Raw genomic sequence first — 20,493 nt, forward strand, 5'->3', positions numbered from 1 at the left:
CGACTTATTGGTAATTCCTACAGCTGCAAGTGGTACCTCAGACATACCTAAGGATCGACAAGATTGGTTCATTTTGCTTCAAACAAAGATTTTGAACTACACCTATCCTCATGTTTCAAGTGCCTTCACCAGAAAGAAAGTCCCTTTTTCACACATATTCAATATATATTCTTTTTTTAACTTTGGGATGTCTAGAGAAGTACACTCATACTCAGAAAGATGTTCAATGCATGCAATTGTAATACCATAAGCTTGGCCGTCATGTAAGTATCCACTAATGAGAGAAACCTTAGCATAGAATCACGTAGGGCTTGTTATGGTGTTGTAATGTAGGCTTGGGAAAAGGGTAGGATATTATTTGGGTAAGGAGTGACTAATCCTTCCCTAAGCGTTGCACTATGTCTGTGCTTAGTATTTGTGTGCTCTGACGCTGATCTATTTTGCTTTATTGTCCCTTTATTTGGTACTTATGCGACCCTTTTTGCAAGTTAAAGCCTTTTTTTTTTTTTTTTTTTTTTTTGAGTTTAGGGTTGCATGCCCGAGACTCTGTGGGGATTAAGAGAATTGACCTGGGTTGCATGCCCGAGGTCTTGATAGTAATTCCAGGTTGTATGCCTGAGTGTGAAAAAAAATAAAATAGAAATAACGGGTTGTATGTCCGAGATCCCGAATGACTGAGGTTTTTTTTTTTTTTTTTGTGTGTTTCTTCTTGCTTTGGAGGTCGTTTTTAGCCTTTGTTTTTCTGGGACAGTCGAATTTCTCTTTTTTTTTTCTTTTTTGTTTTTTTGGAAACTTCAGCTCAGATCTCTATCCGCGATTGCACATTTTTAGTGAGCTCAGGGAGGTTGGGCCAAGAGAGAGATAGTGCATATAAGCACTCAGAAATGGTATAGGCTTATGATGTGGTGGTCAAAGAAAAGGCTCTAGGCTCAAAGGGGAAATGCTAGGGATAATGTCATTTGGTAGGCTAGAAAGGCTCAAACGGGTCAAAGAAGGCCTACGATCCTTTTCTATGCTGAGTGTTACTCATAATTTCGCCTCAACAGACATTCAAGCCAAGTTCTAGATCACAATGCAATGCAATTGAACGCTATCTAAAGCTCACCACACAATGCACATGAAACAATGAGGTTGGTTTTGTTCTTGTCTTACAAGCATGCAATAGAATTTTTTCAAGTGTCACTTAAGGTATGAATGAGAGGTACCAAAAGAATCTATGGTTTACCACAAAGTCAGTCCTCTCTATCATATTGATTATCACTTGTTTATTTCATATGCACAATCCTAACTGTGTTGGTACCAACCAAGTCAAAGATATGAATCTAAATTATTTTTTTTTGTATTTTTTTTAATAGGGGTACCGAACCGAAAAAGGGTTGCCTACGTATCTCATCTTAGATGAGAATCAGGTGCGCGTAGTTCGTTCAGATAAGATAGAAAGAAAGAAATAAAATATTTTTGTGATTTTTCAAAAATAAAGTTTTTTTTTTGTGATTTTTTGAATAATGAATACCGAACCCAAAAGGGTTGCCTACGTATCTCATCTTTGATGAGAATCATGTGTGCGTAGTTCTTGCCGAAAGGATAGAAAGAAATAAAATATTTTTATGATTTTTCAAAATAAAGGATTTTTTTTTTATGATTTTTTGAATAATGAATACCGAACCCAAAAGGGCTGCCTACGTATCTCATCTTTGATGAGAATCAGGTGTGCGTAGTTCTTGCAAATAGGATATAAAATGCATGATTGAAGAAAAAAAAACATTTTCCAAAATGCAGGGTTCAACACAAGTCAACTAAAAAATAGTTAGATAAAGTGCTAAAGTAGTGCAAATCAAATAACACAATATTTATTTAAAAACAAAACATGTAACAAATAAAGAGTATGTGAAAAATGAAAAGAATGTTCGAAATAAAGGATAAAATTCAACCTAGCTAAAAACAACTGCAAAATGGAATGTACAGTAACCTAGGAATTCTAAGAGTTGGTTTTCCTATGACACAAGGCTCCCCCAAGCGGACAACTTGGGAGTGGAAAGTCCGTGGCCGTCGACTGCACCGCCGATCGACTAAATCCACAAGATCGATCCAACTAAAAGGGTAATTTAGTAGTGCACGGCCGCGAACCGCGAAACCGCTTTAAGTGTGTGAATTTATGTAAATTTTCCAGGAGTGGAGGAAATATGAACGAAATGCCATTTTATATAAACCGATAACACATATGAATATTAATATAAAACCACAAAAAGATAGCAATTAAAGAGAAACAGTAAAAGCAAGATGCATAATTTACAATAAAATAAAAAAAATGAGTATGGTAAATAAAACTTATTAGTAAAAAAAAGGCAATAATACAGTGTATGAAATTAAAAGCAGATATGTACGCAAACAAATAAGGGAACAAGGGGAAGGATATACATGACGAATAAATACAGGCAAGTAAAATAATAAACAAAAACTCAAATAAAGATAACATACCTCGAATAACAAATTGAGTCCATATGTTTAGAACCTAAGTGTCCCCAGCGGAGTCGCCATGTTGTTGCACCTCATTTTTACCAAAGGCTAAACAAAGCACAACTTGTGGAGCTCTGAAATAATTAATTATGTACAGAGTCGCCACCTAGAATTTAAGGTATACTAGGGTACCTATAAATTATTAATATATGCAGCTTAATATGGTCTACGAAAATAAGTGAGATTCTAGGTAAGGGTTCAAATTATTCCGAAGGGAAGGTGTTAGGCATCCTTCAGAATCCACAAATATGATTTCCGGCTGGACCAATTTAACTATACGAGGGATGTGTAAAAAGGCTTGATTATTATTTACAAAAATTAATAAAATTTAGACTAAAGAATAACTAATATGACTATTCACATAAATAATCATGCAATACGTATTTTATACATATGTGATATAATAATTATTTAAAAAAAGAAGTTATGTGCAACTTAGAAGCTTGGGTATGTGACAAAGGTATAAAAAATGGGCATGAAATTATTTTGCCCTCGAAGTGAGTTAACTAATTTAACATAGCTAAGTATGTACGCCTAATCAATTAATTATGAGAGTATATTCTAAAGCCTAAATATTGAGGCAAATCAACCTATTTATTCACTTAAGTGTGCTAAGCTATTGAATTAAAACTCTAGCAAAACATGATAACTATAAGAATATTAATTACAAAAATAATAACTGTCTAATATTAATATGTCTAAAACACATAAAATTTAAATCGGCTAAGTAGATCATAAATAAATACCACCAACCTACACCCTAAAAAATAAAGTTGCACTATATTTTATGCTTGCATAATTTAAGAATGTAAAATAAATATAAACAAAGAATCTAAGAAGCTATTTGAACTTCTTTTGAGTGTCATCTTTAAAAAATAACTTCGGATACCTGCATGAGACTTAATAAAAAAATGTTAGTAAGAGAATAAATAATTATCGGATGAATTAAAAAAATAATGAATAAACTAAAAATAAAAATCCGTCTTTGTACATGGAAGGCCTTGGAAATCGACGAAAATTTCTTCATCGGCCATTTGGGGGACTGAACGTTCACAATCTCCCATATAATCCGCGAACTAAGGAAATCAGCAAAGGGGTAACCCCAAACAGGTAAAAAATTGCAACTTTAGAATAAGAGTTAAAATATAAGAGTAGTTAAATGACAACTAGCAACATATTAAAATATACTTACTTTGTATCAAACTTCTTTCTGACAGCAATTGCAGCCAACTTGATTTAAAATATACTTACTTTTTTATCATTTTCCCCATTATTGTCCAAACAGAATTATTAGGTGGTGGACCATTGTACAACACACATTATTGTTACTTTTAACTTTTCCCACGTTATTAGAGGAAGCTGAAAATGCACAAACCTCAAAGCTCAAATCTTGAATATGCAGAAAGAGAACAAATTAGCAAACAGATCCATATAGATATATACATATATATAGCATAGGGGACTCAAAGTAAAGGAAAGAGCAAAAGATGAAATGAACTGACCCCTTTAGCACAATGATTTTATGATCGGACAAAAAGTGCTAAAAAAAATCCTAGGAGAAATGAAACAGAAAATTTGCACAGAAAACCGGCCTTCTAAAAATATATGTGCATCATATGGGTTGGTGTTCGTCGGAGGCTGGTTGCAGCCCATCGGAACAGTGATAGGGAAGAGGGAAAGAGTGAAAAGGACTGCTGGTTGGTTGCGGCGTGGTGGTTTGTGGTTGGGAGACAGAGTTGTTGTTCGCTGCTCCGATTCACTGGAGATGGAGCTCCTCGCCGGAGCAGCGGGAGGGGGAGGACGAAGTGGTGAGCAGTGAAGTGGGGTTCACGGTGTTGTCATTTTTGGTGGAGCTCGCTGGTTGCAGCGATGGAGAAAGGGACGAAAAGGAGGTGGAAGGCATTGTTGTCGTGGTTCGTGTTCGCCGGAGTGGTGGTCGGCGGCAGTGAAGGTGATGGTCGGCGGCGGCTAGGAGAGAAATGGGGGGGAAAATGTTTAGGTTTTTTTTAGAGAGAGAGAGAAAAATCTGATATGTTTTAGGTATGGAGAATAATGAGGGGAAAGAAAGAAAGAAAAAATCTGAGAAGTGTAAGTGTGTGTTGTGCAATATGTATTGGATTAAATCAACCCCCTTTTCCTTATAATGTGAACAAACCTTCCTTTTTGTCCAAAAAAATTATGAAGCCATACCCCTTTGTCCCCTTATTTCATTTAACTAATCCAAACCTAACCATCACCTCAAAATGTCCACTTTTTTTAAAAAAAAGTGGCGAGACCTTGATTTGATTGAATTTTGCTCTGTAAAAAAAAAAAAAAAAAAATAGTTACTCCGCTTTTTTCTGCGCTGTCGGACTGTACTAAAATATAGTTAATTACTACATGTATAAATAATGATGTAAGTATAAAATATAAATATTAATGTGTAAGATATGAAAAGGTATCGCTACAAAATTAAGAAACAATTGTTAATTACACAAAAAATGGTAGTATTACGCTGTACATGTGCAAATAATGATTCTTGAAAAAATGCCAATAAATTGAGAAAATTCCTAAAATAAGGATAATCATCAATAAATTGTTGAAAAAATATAAAAATGTGTAAAAATGTATTTCGTGCTCTTTAACGAATCAGGGCCCCCCAAAACGTTAATTTTAAGCACGTCGAGCCAAAATTAGGTGTCAACAACTTGTCCCTCTTCGACCGGAGACGATGAAAGAGTTTTCGGACGAAGACGTTGACATGTAGCCTATTTTGGCTCGACAAAGAATTGTTAAAAGGATATGTACGGAGAAAGAGGCCAAACGTTGGTAGAGCTTTGACAATACTCTCAGTCTGTAGGTAGGGTTGCAATGAAAAGAAAAATGATAAAACGGGAAGGATTGTTCAGGGCCGAAAAAAAAAATGTTCGCATACCCACGTCGTCGATTCCAAAATTGCCCCAGTATCGAGCTACGAGATCCTGGGAGGGTGCAAGATTGCATACTTGCTGGGGAAAGAATGATTCTCGCCCTGATGTGACCGAACTCTGCATAGAGCTTCCTACATATCTCGTTAATCATGAGAATCAGGTCAATGTAGTTCGAAAGGTGATAACTAATGGATGTTGATGCAATGCGTTTGAAGGGTATCTGAAAGTGATAATGCAATGCATGTGCAGTGTGTTTGCGAGCATTCGCAAAGTAAAGATGCAATGTATGTGCAGTGCATTTGCGAGCATTCACAAAGTAATGATCCAATGTATGTGCAGTCGCAAAGTAATGATGCAATGTATGTGCAGTGCATTTGCGAGCATTCGCAAAGTAATGATGCAATGTATGTGCAGTGCATCTGCGAGCATACGCAGGGCATTTAAAACAAACAAATGCAGGTACGGTGCAATGCGTCTGCGAGCATACGCAGGGGCATTTGAAAACAATAAAACAATGCAGGTGCAGTATAATGCAGCTGCGAGCATATGCAGGGGAATTTGAAAACAATAAAGAAATGCAGGTGCGGTGCAATGCGGCTGCGAGCATACGCAGGGGCATTAAGAAAACAATAATAAAACAAGGCAGATGCGGTGCGATGTCTTATGCAGAAATTTTCAAAGGGCGGTGCGCGGCCCGTGCAACATATGAAAGGCGGTGCAAATTACAAAGGGCGGTGCATGACCTATGTAACATATGAAAGGGATGCAAAGGGCGGTGCGCGGCCCATGCATCATATGAAAGGCGGTGCTCAGCCTTATGCAGAAATTACAAAGGGCGGTGCATGACCCATGTAACATATGAAAGCGATGCGAAGGGCGGTGCGCAGCCCGTGCATCATATGAAAGGCGGTGCTCAGCCTTATGCAGAAATTACAAAGGGCGGTGCATGGCCCATGTAACATATGAAAGCGATGCGAAGGACGGTGCGCAGCTCGTGCATCATATGAAAGGCGGTGCTCAGCCTTATGCAGAAATTACAAAGGGCGGTGCATGGCCCATGTAACATATGAAAGCGATGCGAAGGGCGGTGCGCAGCCCGTGCATCATATGAAAGGCGGTGCTCAGCCTTATGCAGAAATTACAAAGGGCGGTGCATGGCCCATGTAACATATGAAAGCGATGCGAAGGGCGGTGCGCATCCCGTGCATCATATGAAAGGCGGTGCTCAGCCTTATGCAGAAATTACAAAGGGCGGTGCATGGCCCATGTAACATATGAAAGCGATGCGAAGGGCGGTGCGCAGCCCGTGCATCATATGAAAGGCGGTGCTCAGCCTTATGCAGAAATTACAAAGGGCGGTGCATGACCCATGTAACATATGAAAGCGATGCGAAGGGCGGTGCGCAGCCCGTGCATCGTATGAAAGGCGGTGCTCAGCCTTATGCAGAAATTAAAAGGGCGGTGCATGGCCCATGTAACATATGAAAGCGACGCAAAGGGCGGTGCGCAGCCCATGCATCAATGAAAGGTGGTGCTCAGCCTTATGCAGAAATTACAAAGGGCGGTGCATGACCCATGTAATATATGAAAGCGATGCGAAGGGCGGTGCGCAGCCCATGCATCATATGAAAGGCGGTGCACAGCCTTATGCAGAAATTTAAAAGGGCGGTGCATGGCCCAGAAAGTATATGAAAGCGATACAAAGGGCGGTGCATGGCCCATGCATCAATGAAAGGCGGTGCTCAGCCTTATGCAGAAATTACAAAGGGCGGTGCATGGCCCATGTAACATATGAAAGCGATGCGAAGGGCGGTGCACAGCCCATGCATCATATGAAAGGCGGTGCACAGCCTTATGCAGAAATTTAAAAGGGCGGTGCATGGCCCAGAAAGTATATGAAAGCGATGCAAAGGGCGGTGCATGGCCCATGCAACATATGAAAGCGATGCAAAGGGCGGTGCGCAGCCCATGCATCATATGAAAGGCGGTGCTCAGCCTTATGCAGAAATTTAAAAGGGCGGTGCATGGCCCAGAAAGTATATGAAAGCGATACAAAGGGCGGTGCATGGCCCATGCATCAATGAAAGGCGGTGCTCAGCCTTATGCAGAAATTACAAAGGGCGGTGCATGGCCCATGTAACATATGAAAGCGATGCGAAGGGCGGTGCGCAGCCCATGCATCATATGAAAGGCGGTGCACAGCCTTATGCAGAAATTTAAAAGGGCGGTGCATGGCCCAGAAAGTATATGAAAGCGATGCAAAGGGCGGTGCATGGCCCATGCAACATATGAAAGCGATGCAAAGGGCGGTGCGCAGCCCATGCATCATATGAAAGGCGGTGCTCAGCCTTATGCAAAAATTCTAAAAGGGCGGTGCACAGCCCATGCAGCATTGAAGGCGGTGCGCAGCCTTATGCAGATGCAGTGCAATGCGGCCGCGAGCATACGCGGGGGCATTTGAAAAAAAAATATAAATAAATAAAGCAATGCAGGTGTGGAGGGTAACGCCTTTGTTTCGGCGCGAATGAAGTGCAGAAGGTAAGGTCATTGGGCCATGAAATGGTGCCTTTAGGCGATGAGAATGATGACTCTAGACTATGACGCCCTCGGTGTCCTACTGTGGGGCTGGACGAGCCAATGCAGTGTCCTACTGTGGGGCTGGCCGAGCCCGTGCCCTTTCTCTCGAAATGTGCCATTGGTGGAATTTTTTAGGGCCCCCTCAAAAATTTTGTCCCAGTTTAGACAACAAACAAAAATTCGCATATTTCCCGCGAAATGTGATGTGCATTTGCGGTTTTTTTTTTTTTACTCAAAAAATGTTCTCCCAATTTCATGCTTCAGCGGAGAAATACGAGGATCTTTCATGGTAAGACCAGATGTCGATACCTCGTAGAGTTAGTAACAACACAACAACATTGAACTCTATTTACTGTGCAACAATAGAAAAAATAAAAAAAATAAAAAAAATAAAATTAAAACAAAAATAAAAAAATTAAGAAAAATAGCAAAATCCAGCAAAATTGTTTTTTTTTTTAATAATAACAATGATTGATATAACCTGCCTCGACTTCAGTTGGTACCAACAATTAGTATTGTGCATAAGAATTCACCATTATTTATCGTCCAACAAACTAAGATCGACTTATTGGTAATTCCTACAGCTGCAAGTGGTACCTCAGACATACCTAAGGATCGACAAGATTGGTTCATTTTGCTTCAAACAAAGATTTTGAACTACACCTATCCTCATGTTTCAAGTGCCTTCACCAGAAAGAAAGTCCCTTTTTCACACATATTCAATATATATTCTTTTTTTAACTTTGGGATGTCTAGAGAAGTACACTCATACTCAGAAAGATGTTCAATGCATGCAATTGTAATACCTTAAGCTTGGCCGTCATGTAAGTATCCACTAATGAGAGAAACCTTAGCATAGAATCACGTAGGGCTTGTTATGGTGTTGTAATGTAGGCTTGGGAAAAGGGTAGGATATTATTTGGGTAAGGAGTGACTAATCCTTCCCTAAGCGTTGCACTATGTCTGTGCTTAGTATTTGTGTGCTCTGACGCTGATCTATTTTGCTTTATTGTCCCTTTATTTGGTACTTATGCGACCCTTTTTGCAAGTTAAAGCCTTTTTTTTTTTTTTTTTTTTTTTTGAGTTTAGGGTTGCATGCCCGAGACTCTGTGGGGATTAAGAGAATTGACCTGGGTTGCATGCCCGAGGTCTTGATAGTAATTCCAGGTTGTATGCCTGAGTGTGAAAAAAAAAAAAATAGAAATAACGGGTTGTATGTCCGAGATCCCGAATGACTGAGGTTTTTTTTTTTTTTTGTGTGCTTCTTCTTGCTTTGGAGGTCGTTTTTAGCCTTTGTTTTTCTGGGACAGTCGAATTTCTCTTTTTTTTTCTTTTTTGTTTTTTTGGAAACTTCAGCTCAGATCTCTATCCGCGATTGCACATTTTTAGTGAGCTCAGGGAGGTTGGGCCAAGAGAGAGATAGTGCATATAAGCACTCAGAAATGGTATAGGCTTATGATGTGGTGGTCAAAGAAAAGGCTCTAGGCTCAAAGGGGAAATGCTAGGGATAATGTCATTTGGTAGGCTAGAAAGGCTCAAACGGGTCAAAGAAGGCCTACGATCCTTTTCTATGCTGAGTGTTACTCATAATTTCGCCTCAACAGACATTCAAGCCAAGTTCTAGATCACAATGCAATGCAATTGAACGCTATCTAAAGCTCACCACACAATGCACATGAAACAATGAGGTTGGTTTTGTTCTTGTCTTACAAGCATGCAATAGAATTTTTTCAAGTGTCACTTAAGGTATGAATGAGAGGTACCAAAAGAATCTATGGTTTACCACAAAGTCAGTCCTCTCTATCATATTGATTATCACTTGTTTATTTCATATGCACAATCCTAACTGTGTTGGTACCAACCAAGTCAAAGATATGAATCTAAATTATTTTTTTTTGTATTTTTTTAATAGGGGTACCGAACCGAAAAAGGGTTGCCTACGTATCTCATCTTAGATGAGAATCAGGTGCGCGTAGTTCGTTCAGATAAGATAGAAAGAAAGAAATAAAATATTTTTGTGATTTTTCAAAAATAAAGTTTTTTTTTTGTGATTTTTTGAATAATGAATACCGAACCCAAAAGGGTTGCCTACGTATCTCATCTTTGATGAGAATCATGTGTGCGTAGTTCTTGCCGTAAGGATAGAAAGAAATAAAATATTTTTATGATTTTTCAAAATAAAGGATTTTTTTTTTATGATTTTTTGAATAATGAATACCGAACCCAAAAGGGCTGCCTACGTATCTCATCTTTGATGAGAATCAGGTGTGCGTAGTTCTTGCAAATAGGATATAAAATGCATGATTGAAGAAAAAAAAACATTTTCCAAAATGCAGGGTTCAACACAAGTCAACTAAAAAATAGTTAGATAAAGTGCTAAAGTAGTGCAAATCAAATAACACAATATTTATTTAAAAACAAAACATGTAACAAATAAAGAGTATGTGAAAAATGAAAAGAATGTTCGAAATAAAGGATAAAATTCAACCTAGCTAAAAACAACTGCAAAATGGAATGTACAGTAACCTAGGAATTCTAAGAGTTGGTTTTCCTATGACACAAGGCTCCCCCAAGCGGACAACTTGGGAGTGGAAAGTCCGTGGCCGTCGACTGCACCGCCGATCGACTAAATCCACAAGATCGATCCAACTAAAAGGGTAATTTAGTAGTGCACGGCCGCGAACCGCGAAACCGCTTTAAGTGTGTGAATTTATGTAAATTTTCCAGGAGTGGAGGAAATATGAACGAAATGCCATTTTATATAAACCGATAACACATATGAATATTAATATAAAACCACAAAAAGATAGCAATTAAAGAGAAACAGTAAAAGCAAGATGCATAATTTACAATAAAATAAAAAAAATGAGTATGGTAAATAAAACTTATTAGTAAAAAAAAGGCAATAATACAGTGTATGAAATTAAAAGCAGATATGTACGCAAACAAATAAGGGAACAAGGGGAAGGATATACATGACGAATAAATACAGGCAAGTAAAATAATAAACAAAAACTCAAATAAAGATAACATACCTCGAATAACAAATTGAGTCCATATGTTTAGAACCTAAGTGTCCCCAGCGGAGTCGCCATGTTGTTGCACCTCATTTTTACCAAAGGCTAAACAAAGCACAACTTGTGGAGCTCTGAAATAATTAATTATGTACAGAGTCGCCACCTAGAATTTAAGGTATACTAGGGTACCTATAAATTATTAATATATGCAGCTTAATATGGTCTACGAAAATAAGTGAGATTCTAGGTAAGGGTTCAAATTATTCCGAAGGGAAGGTGTTAGGCATCCTTCAGAATCCACAAATATGATTTCCGGCTGGACCAATTTAACTATACGAGGGATGTGTAAAAAGGCTTGATTATTATTTACAAAAATTAATAAAATTTAGACTAAAGAATAACTAATATGACTATTCACATAAATAATCATGCAATACGTATTTTATACATATGTGATATAATAATTATTTAAAAAAAGAAGTTATGTGCAACTTAGAAGCTTGGGTATGTGACAAAGGTATAAAAAATGGGCATGACATTATTTTGCCCTCGAAGTGAGTTAACTAATTTAACATAGCTAAGTATGTACGCCTAATCAATTAATTATGAGAGTATATTCTAAAGCCTAAATATTGAGGCAAATCAACCTATTTATTCACTTAAGTGTGCTAAGCTATTGAATTAAAACTCTAGCAAAACATGATAACTATAAGAATATTAATTACAAAAATAATAACTGTCTAATATTAATATGTCTAAAACACATAAAATTTAAATCGGCTAAGTAGATCATAAATAAATACCACCAACCTACACCCTAAAAAATAAAGTTGCACTATATTTTATGCTTGCATAATTTAAGAATGTAAAATAAATATAAACAAAGAATCTAAGAAGCTATTTGAACTTCTTTTGAGTGTCATCTTTAAAAAATAACTTCGGATACCTGCATGAGACTTAATAAAAAAATGTTAGTAAGAGAATAAATAATTATCGGATGAATTAAAAAAATAATGAATAAACTAAAAATAAAAATCCGTCTTTGTACATGGAAGGCCTTGGAAATCGACGAAAATTTCTTCATCGGCCATTTGGGGGACTGAACGTTCACAATCTCCCATATAATCCGCGAACTAAGAAAATCAGCAAAGGGGTAACCCCAAACAGGTAAAAAATTGCAACTTTAGAATAAGAGTTAAAATATAAGAGTAGTTAAATGACAACTAGCAACATATTAAAATATACTTACTTTGTATCAAACTTCTTTCTGACAGCAATTGCAGCCAACTTGATTTAAAATATACTTACTTTTTTATCATTTTCCCCATTATTGTCCAAACAGAATTATTAGGTGGTGGACCATTGTACAACACACATTATTGTTACTTTTAACTTTTCCCACGTTATTAGAGGAAGCTGAAAATGCACAAACCTCAAAGCTCAAATCTTGAATATGCAGAAAGAGAACAAATTAGCAAACAGATCCATATAGATATATACATATATATAGCATAGGGGACTCAAAGTAAAGGAAAGAGCAAAAGATGAAATGAACTGACCCCTTTAGCACAATGATTTTATGATCGGACAAAAAGTGCTAAAAAAAATCCTAGGAGAAATGAAACAGAAAATTTGCACAGAAAACCGGCCTTCTAAAAATATATGTGCATCATATGGGTTGGTGTTCGTCGGAGGCTGGTTGCAGCCCATCGGAACAGTGATAGGGAAGAGGGAAAGAGTGAAAAGGACTGCTGGTTGGTTGCGGCGTGGTGGTTTGTGGTTGGGAGACAGAGTTGTTGTTCGCTGCTCCGATTCACTGGAGATGGAGCTCCTCGCCGGAGCAGCGGGAGGGGGAGGACGAAGTGGTGAGCAGTGAAGTGGGGTTCACGGTGTTGTCATTTTTGGTGGAGCTCGCTGGTTGCAGCGATGGAGAAAGGGACGAAAAGGAGGTGGAAGGCATTGTTGTCGTGGTTCGTGTTCGCCGGAGTGGTGGTCGGCGGCAGTGAAGGTGATGGTCGGCGGCGGCTAGGAGAGAAATGGGGGGGAAAATGTTTAGGTTTTTTTTAGAGAGAGAGAGAAAAATCTGATATGTTTTAGGTATGGAGAATAATGAGGGGAACGAAAGAAAGAAAAAATCTGAGAAGTGTAAGTGTGTGTTGTGCAATATGTATTGGATTAAATCAACCCCCTTTTCCTTATAATGTGAACAAACCTTCCTTTTTGTCCAAAAAAATTATGAAGCCATACCCCTTTGTCCCCTTATTTCATTTAACTAATCCAAACCTAACCATCACCTCAAAATGTCCACTTTTTTTAAAAAAAAGTGGTGAGACCTTGATTTGATTGAATTTTGCTCTGTATTTAAAAAAAAAAAAAAAATAGTTACTCCGCTTTTTTCTGCACTGTCGGACTGTACTAAAATATAGTTAATTACTACATGTATAAATAATGATGTAAGTATAAAATATAAATATTAATGTGTAAGATATGAAAAGGTATCGCTACAAAATTAAGAAACAATTGTTAATTACACAAAAAATGATAGTATTACGCTGTACATGTGCAAATAATGATTCTTGAAAAAATGCCAATAAATTGAGAAAATTCCTAAAATAAGGATAATCATCAATAAATTGTTGAAAAAATATAAAAATGTGTAAAAATGTATTTCGTGCTCTTTAACGAATCAGAGCCCCCCAAAACGTTAATTTTAAGCACGTCGAGCCAAAATTAGGTGTCAACATGAACGGGCACGTGTAAACGTATAGGAACCCTTCTTTGTAGTAGGTAATGGACTCGTCGGGGCCGGGGGCGAACATTTGCACTGGATGCTTATCCCATCCACAATTGGCCCGGACCCGAGGGAGGAGATCCTTTGTAATTGACGAAAGGTACCGCCTCACGTCGAAACCCCTATCCGCGATTTGTACCAATTTCTCAACGGCAAACTCGTGATTATAATTGGGTTTGGACGGTATTATGTCCAGGGCAGTTGGTTCCACAAAGGTTTTGCCTTTGGGTTTAGAAGTAGGCTCGGCGCCCGGGGAAGAAACTGAAGGAGCGTCTTGGGAAGCAGAATTGGTATTGGTTGACATTTTAAAGATGAAGGAGTTGGTATGAAGATTTGAAGATGCAGATGAAAGTTTCAAGGTAGGAACGAAATAATGAAAGATGAAGATTAGAAGGATTGAAGACTCGGTTTGAACTTTGTTGTAGAAAATGTTGAAGATTCAAAGTAGGGAAGGAAGTTAACGAAAAAGCTTAAGATCAAAGAAGTAAGAAGTAGGAAGTGAGAAGTGAAAATGAAAAGTAAAAAATGAGCAACTTTGGCCCTTATATAGACGGTTCACTGTAGCTGTTACAGAGGATGGCCAATCGAGAGACGACACATGTCCCAGAATTAATGGGACGTGACTTGAAGCGACGTGGGTTAAGGCGGTTCCCGAGGCTGGCCACTCGGGGTGAGACACATGGCCAAAGTCATAGGGACGTGACATAACGGTTCCCGCCTAATTTGAAGATAAGAACGAGCTTATGGAACCACCGGTTTTGGGACTTATCCACCTCCCGTCGCTCCGATAAAGCTACGATTCGAAAAGTGTGGGGACTATCTGTATACGATAAAAACCGAGTCAATGTGTGACCAGTGAGACCGGAGCTGAGGATAAGTCCAAATGAGCACGAGCGTGTTCGATCTTTTCTTCACACCGGTTTCGTATCGGATGTAATGGACCTGAGACTAGAAAAGCATGTCCGTTGGTCCGGATACGCCGAGCCCAAATTAACGTGTCCGTTGGTCCGGACAAACTGAGCCTAAATCAACGTGTCCGTTGATCCGGATAACCGGTTGTAAGGCTGCCACGCGTCAGAAAATCGTTCTGTCATTTGCACTGACAATCGTACGGCTGTCAGATCGTACGGTCATACTTTATCTTTTTAGGGTTTCTCTATTCATAAAGGTTTTTTGTGTTGCATTCATGGCCCATAAAGCATACCTATAAATAGAGGACATTGCTCCCATTTTTAGGGTTAGCTTTTTTTTTTTCCATATCTCAACATTGTAATAGCCCAATATATAAAGCTCTCACCCAAAAGATATTGGTCCGGGTCTCCTAGTGTTCTTCATTAGTTTGCTTATCCTTGCAATATTACTTAATATATTTGGCATAAATCAATCACCATCATACGTATATATATATCTATATATCGCTAGCACCTACTCATATAAATATAGCTATAAACAAACCCATTGGCACTTCACACTAACCTAATAGATTAAAGTTCATCCACATATCGTATACCTCACTTACAAATTTAATTGTTATCGAAATTCGGGGTAAACAAATATACCAAATCTAAAGCACAATTATCCAGCTCATCCATGAAGTCCACATTCTTTTTTTTTTTGGTTTGTCCGGGGGAGGGATTAGAGGAATGCCGTATGAACTATTTAGAAGATTCACCAAGATGACCATGCCATGCCTTGCTGCAACATGGGAGTGTATCGTAGCCATTATTTGCAACAATAGAAGCAATTTCAATTCTCAGCTGCAACATACAAAGCAGTCTCACCCTCTTTGTTTTGCTTACATAACAAATCTTTTATGCAATTTGTTATCAAACTTCTCAACCATTTGTTTCACCTTTCCCAAATTCCCTGCTCTAACTGCAAGGTGCAGCAGGGAATCAATACCCTCTTTTCCCCGGTGAATTTGAGTGGATAACTTATATCACTCAACTATAGAAATTTATTCACTAAAGTCACTTATGTTTATTCTATATCAATACTCAAGTTCTTTAACTTATGTTTTCCCGGTGAATCCTTACCACTTTTCCTCTCTCCACCAAAGCTCATTTGCCTATCCATTGCAATCCGAAAACTTCTGTTTCTCCATTATCTCTCTAAAGCTCTTCGATTTGCTTCTCCATCGCTCCACTACGGAAACTCTGTTGTTTTTCATTGTTGCGTCCTGGAAACTAATCTGTTTCTCTATGATCATAAAGAATTCAAGCCCCAAAATCTTAATAAGATACCTTGTATGTCAGTTCTCCTTAGAATAAAAAGTCCCAACTTTTTCCACTTTCAAGAGCTACAAAGTTGAAACTTTTCGTCATTATTAGTTTCATTTGGGAAGGAAGGTACTAAAATACCTAAAAACATCACCTTTCCCAAAATTCTAGCTAGTAATACAACAGAGACCAGCTTATTTATGTTGTATTCAAATGGTATTGATCATATCATTTGACTGAAAACTATCCATGCAATATGCATATTAAGAGTCGTGTAAGTAAGTGTTTGGTAGGAGTCTTGTAGCTTGTTAATTTAAAGATTTGTATACCAATCGATATGTAATTGAGGCATAATATGTAGAAGAAACAGAGGAAACTAACGGGTCATTTGCACTTCTGTCCCTTTTTTGTGCTGCTCTTTAATTTTTATCTTTCAAAAGTTTCGCATTATAATAATATTCATAAATTATGCTAGCTTCCTTAAATTTGATTTGAGGGACAAAAAATTAAAGACCATCCCAATTGAAGGGCAAATATTAAGGAAAATTTACATAAATAACTACCTTTTAATAGCTTCTAACTAGTTATAGTTACAAGTTGAAGATTTACAATTCGTAGCTGCTTTTGACTGTATTTCAGTTGTATCTCGAATTTTTGAAATACAGTGAAATATAGCGAAATACAGAGAAATACAAAACACGTTAGAATAAATTTAGGCTCTATTTTTGGAACATATTTTTTTTTTAAAAAAATTTGAGAGAAAAAATAGGCTATATTTGTTTCCTTTTTAAATAGTAAGTCAAATTAAATCAATCATATTTCACACAAATCATTGAAGAATAAAATCAGACCCTATTTATGGAATAGTTTTTTAAAAAAAATTATGGGATTCAATTCAAAACTTCTCATAAATCACGCATAACGGTTGTTCTTCCATAAAAGCTTACGAATCTCTCTCAACTTTTATCACAATCAAAACTTTTTGAATTCAAAAACCACTAAAGATCTAAAAACTTCCAAATACAGAAAAATATACACTGAAATATAATGAAATATGGTTGACTGTCTAAGAAATATAAATTTGTAGTATGCGTATATACAATGAAATACATCAGAAACTGTTTCACAAATTAGAAATACAAAATGCAGAAATACATTGAAATACAGCGAAATACAAAAGTCGTGAAAACGAAGTGTAGTAAAAATAGGCTCTATATTTGTCACGACCCGTCTAGGGCCGTGACGAGTACCCGATACTTGTACCGAGCACCCCTTGTCTATCGTTTTACCTTTACCTCTTAGCAAGCCATGTAAACAGAGCCATTTTTTTTTTTTTGAACATTAACATTAGCGGCGTCATTCTGAACATAGACTAATAAACTTCGTTATCACTTATACATCAACATTAACATGCCAAACACCATATATCTAACTGTGCTTAACTGACTGTACATAACTGTCTACGAGCCTCTAGACGTAGTACACTTATACATAGAAAGGGCTGAGTACTGCCATGCCCGAATATATATACACAAAATAGTACCAAGGAAGTGAGGCTTCGGAATAACTGGAGCACTGTCAACACTGCTGGTAGAGCTTCTAAGGATCAAATCCGCCTGTCTGCTGACCTGCGCGGCATGAAACGCAGCGTCCACAAGAAGGGACGTCAGTACGAATAGTGTACCGAGTATGTAAGGCATGAATAGTAATATACAGAAAATATGAATCATGTATAATGACATAAGAGAGTTACAACACAGGTCCTGGGATAGAAACATAACCTATATATATATATATATATATACCCTTGGCAGGTGCTATGCGTACTTAGCTTTCCTTTAAGAATCTTTCCTTGTTCATATACATATACATATAAAATAGGACATCTCATATTGCCGAGGCGTCGGCAGCCGATCCATTTAACCATAAATATACACATCCCGCGTCCGGGCATCCCGCGTCCGGGACGATATCATATCATGTAATGCCAACTGATCAGGTGGATATGCGTTCATAACGCTCTGCCCTTACCTCCATTTTCCCCGTATACACATGCATATATCATGTACATATATCAGCGTCTATAGCGCTCTAGCTCTTTTATCATATACATATACGTGTGTCGTGTAGGTACATCAGCGTCTATAGCGCTCTAGCTCTTTCGTCATGTGCATGTTTTAAAAAAATATATACACATATCCTACATACATTTACATGTCTTATATGCATTTACGTATCCTATAAACATATATCTCATATGCACGCAGGAGAGCCCAAAGAAGCATCATGTAGTCATCGGAGTGACGTAAAGTCGGTAACCTCCGATTACATTATAGAATACTCGTGATCGCTTTGTCTCACCTTGAAGGAACGAGTATTTTAAGGTGAGACTATCAACGGGGAATAATATTAAAGTAAACGTAGAATGAAATCGGGGCATCATAGATGACAGTTCATAGACTTTGAAATCTTTTAGAAAATAAAGTCATAGCTAGGAAATATAAATAATATTCAAAAATTAGTTTATCATTTTCATGTTTACATAAGATACTTAGCTTAGTCGTCTTAGTCATAGAGTCGTTCCGGTAGTACGTATCATAGGCATATTCTCTTATCTAACATCATTGTTATCATTATCGTCATGGAAGTGCCCTCGTTAGAGGAGTCACAGTACTTATCATTTGGTAACGAAATCGGGATAAATGTTCCCTTTGGATTCACTTCAAGTAAGTCAACCAAGACTATAAGGAAAAATCCGAGAGTAGCGGGCCCACCTCGGGCCGGATGAGGTAGCGTATACGATTTACGTATGTTACGTGTCATAGCGTTACTTGTGAGGGTCTTAGGGTAATCGGGTCCCATTTATACAAGTTCTAAGGGTGTAGGAGGTTTTTCCAACAATTGGCACACTTTCTAGTTCAATTCTATTGAACAAAAAGTGGAAAACTTTAGGTGCGGATTCCGGGGAACCGAGTTGTCCCCGAGGCTCGTACCCAACTTATTTCAACTAAGACATGCCATAGAAAGAAGGGTGAAGCCTTACATACCTCTTTCTGCTTCTTTTGCTATTCCGAATTCACGTTGCAATCTCGTCAAAATCTGCAAATTGGTCACATTTACCCAAACTTTCATTAGGGTACTTAGTGTTAGAATCTTAAGGAACCACTTGGCTACCGAAATTTCGGCAGCACTTCCTCTGTAAATATACCATCCTCAACATTCAACATAGCCAAATTCTCATCAATCACAATCCGGGAATTCAAACCCGGCCAAACTATTAACATAATTCAACAATCACACTAAAAATTCACATATTCCATTCAAGGTGCATTCCAACACTTCAATTAACATTCTACCTCCTTCAATACTCTCCAATTCCAATGAAACAACAATAACCTTATAATACATATATTCCAACAACATCATAGTAATACCATTACATGTCTTCCATACAAAAACATTATTTTCAATTTACACAAACTTCCAATTGCCAATACTTCACCAAACTTGTCAAGTCTTTATTTGCGATATAACATCTACAACACAACGATTAAGATATTAATTACAACTCGCTCATTATTCTTTCACAACTCACCAATATACACGACTATACATCAAGTATACACGGCCACATATACCATGCACACTCACACGGCTCCAACATGTATACACCAGTACAATCTCTCCAAACTCATTCAACTTCCATTTTCCACATATCATTCACAACAATAACAACTAAACACTAATTAAAATAATTGAAGCATGACTCCCACACACATATATATATACACGGCCATATACTATATTTCTCTCCTTCATGAATTTCATCCATTTTAGCATACTACAACACATATAAACCATATATAACACATAAAACAAGATCAAAACTCACCTTTCTTCTTCAACTTCTCACTTGACTACAACTTGACAACTTGTATGATTTTGAATTTTTCTTGCTCCAACAACAACTCCACCTTGTTAATCACCCTTTACTTGGTAGAAAATGATTTTTGGAGAATTTTTGCAAATTTTTCTTGTGAAAATTGCTCTTGCCCGAAATGGCCTTCAACGTTTCTCCTTCTCTTTCTTGTTCTTCAACTTCTTGAATATTCTAGAGGTTGTGTGATAAAGATGACTTAGTCATCTTATTTATTGACCAAATTTTATGTAATATGGGCTTGGGCCATAACCATGGCCGGTTGGGCCTCACAAATTTGGGCCTTATTATTTTTTTTGATTTTTTTGGGCCAACTCGGTTTGGTCCCGAGTTGGGCCTAGCCCACTGACCTTTCGACCTTAAAACGTTCATATCTCCTTGTACCGACGTCACCTGGGGACCCACGACCTATGGTTGGAAAGCTAATTCAATTATCTACAACTTCTAGTTCTTGGTACGTTTCCAAATTCCAAACTTATAATACCGTTTTTTCCCCTTGAAGTCAGATCACCCGAAAACGTTTTCT

General features: G+C 37.7%; 1 long non-coding RNA gene across 1 annotated transcript; it reads right to left on the reverse strand.

The window, feature by feature from the left end:
- Positions 1-17,127: 17,127 nt before the first annotated feature.
- LOC132602460 (uncharacterized) lies at positions 17,128-20,122 on the reverse strand. The gene is made up of 3 exons (XR_009567785.1): positions 19,923-20,122; positions 19,078-19,129; positions 17,128-17,658 (listed from the first exon to the last, which is right to left on the reverse strand). It is a non-coding gene; the product is annotated as an uncharacterized LOC132602460 (long non-coding RNA).
- Between the last annotated feature and the right edge of the window lie 371 nt (positions 20,123-20,493).

The sequence above is a fragment of the Lycium barbarum genome, chromosome 7, assembly GCF_019175385.1.
Source record: "Lycium barbarum isolate Lr01 chromosome 7, ASM1917538v2, whole genome shotgun sequence".
Lineage (NCBI taxonomy): Eukaryota > Viridiplantae > Streptophyta > Magnoliopsida > Solanales > Solanaceae > Lycium > Lycium barbarum.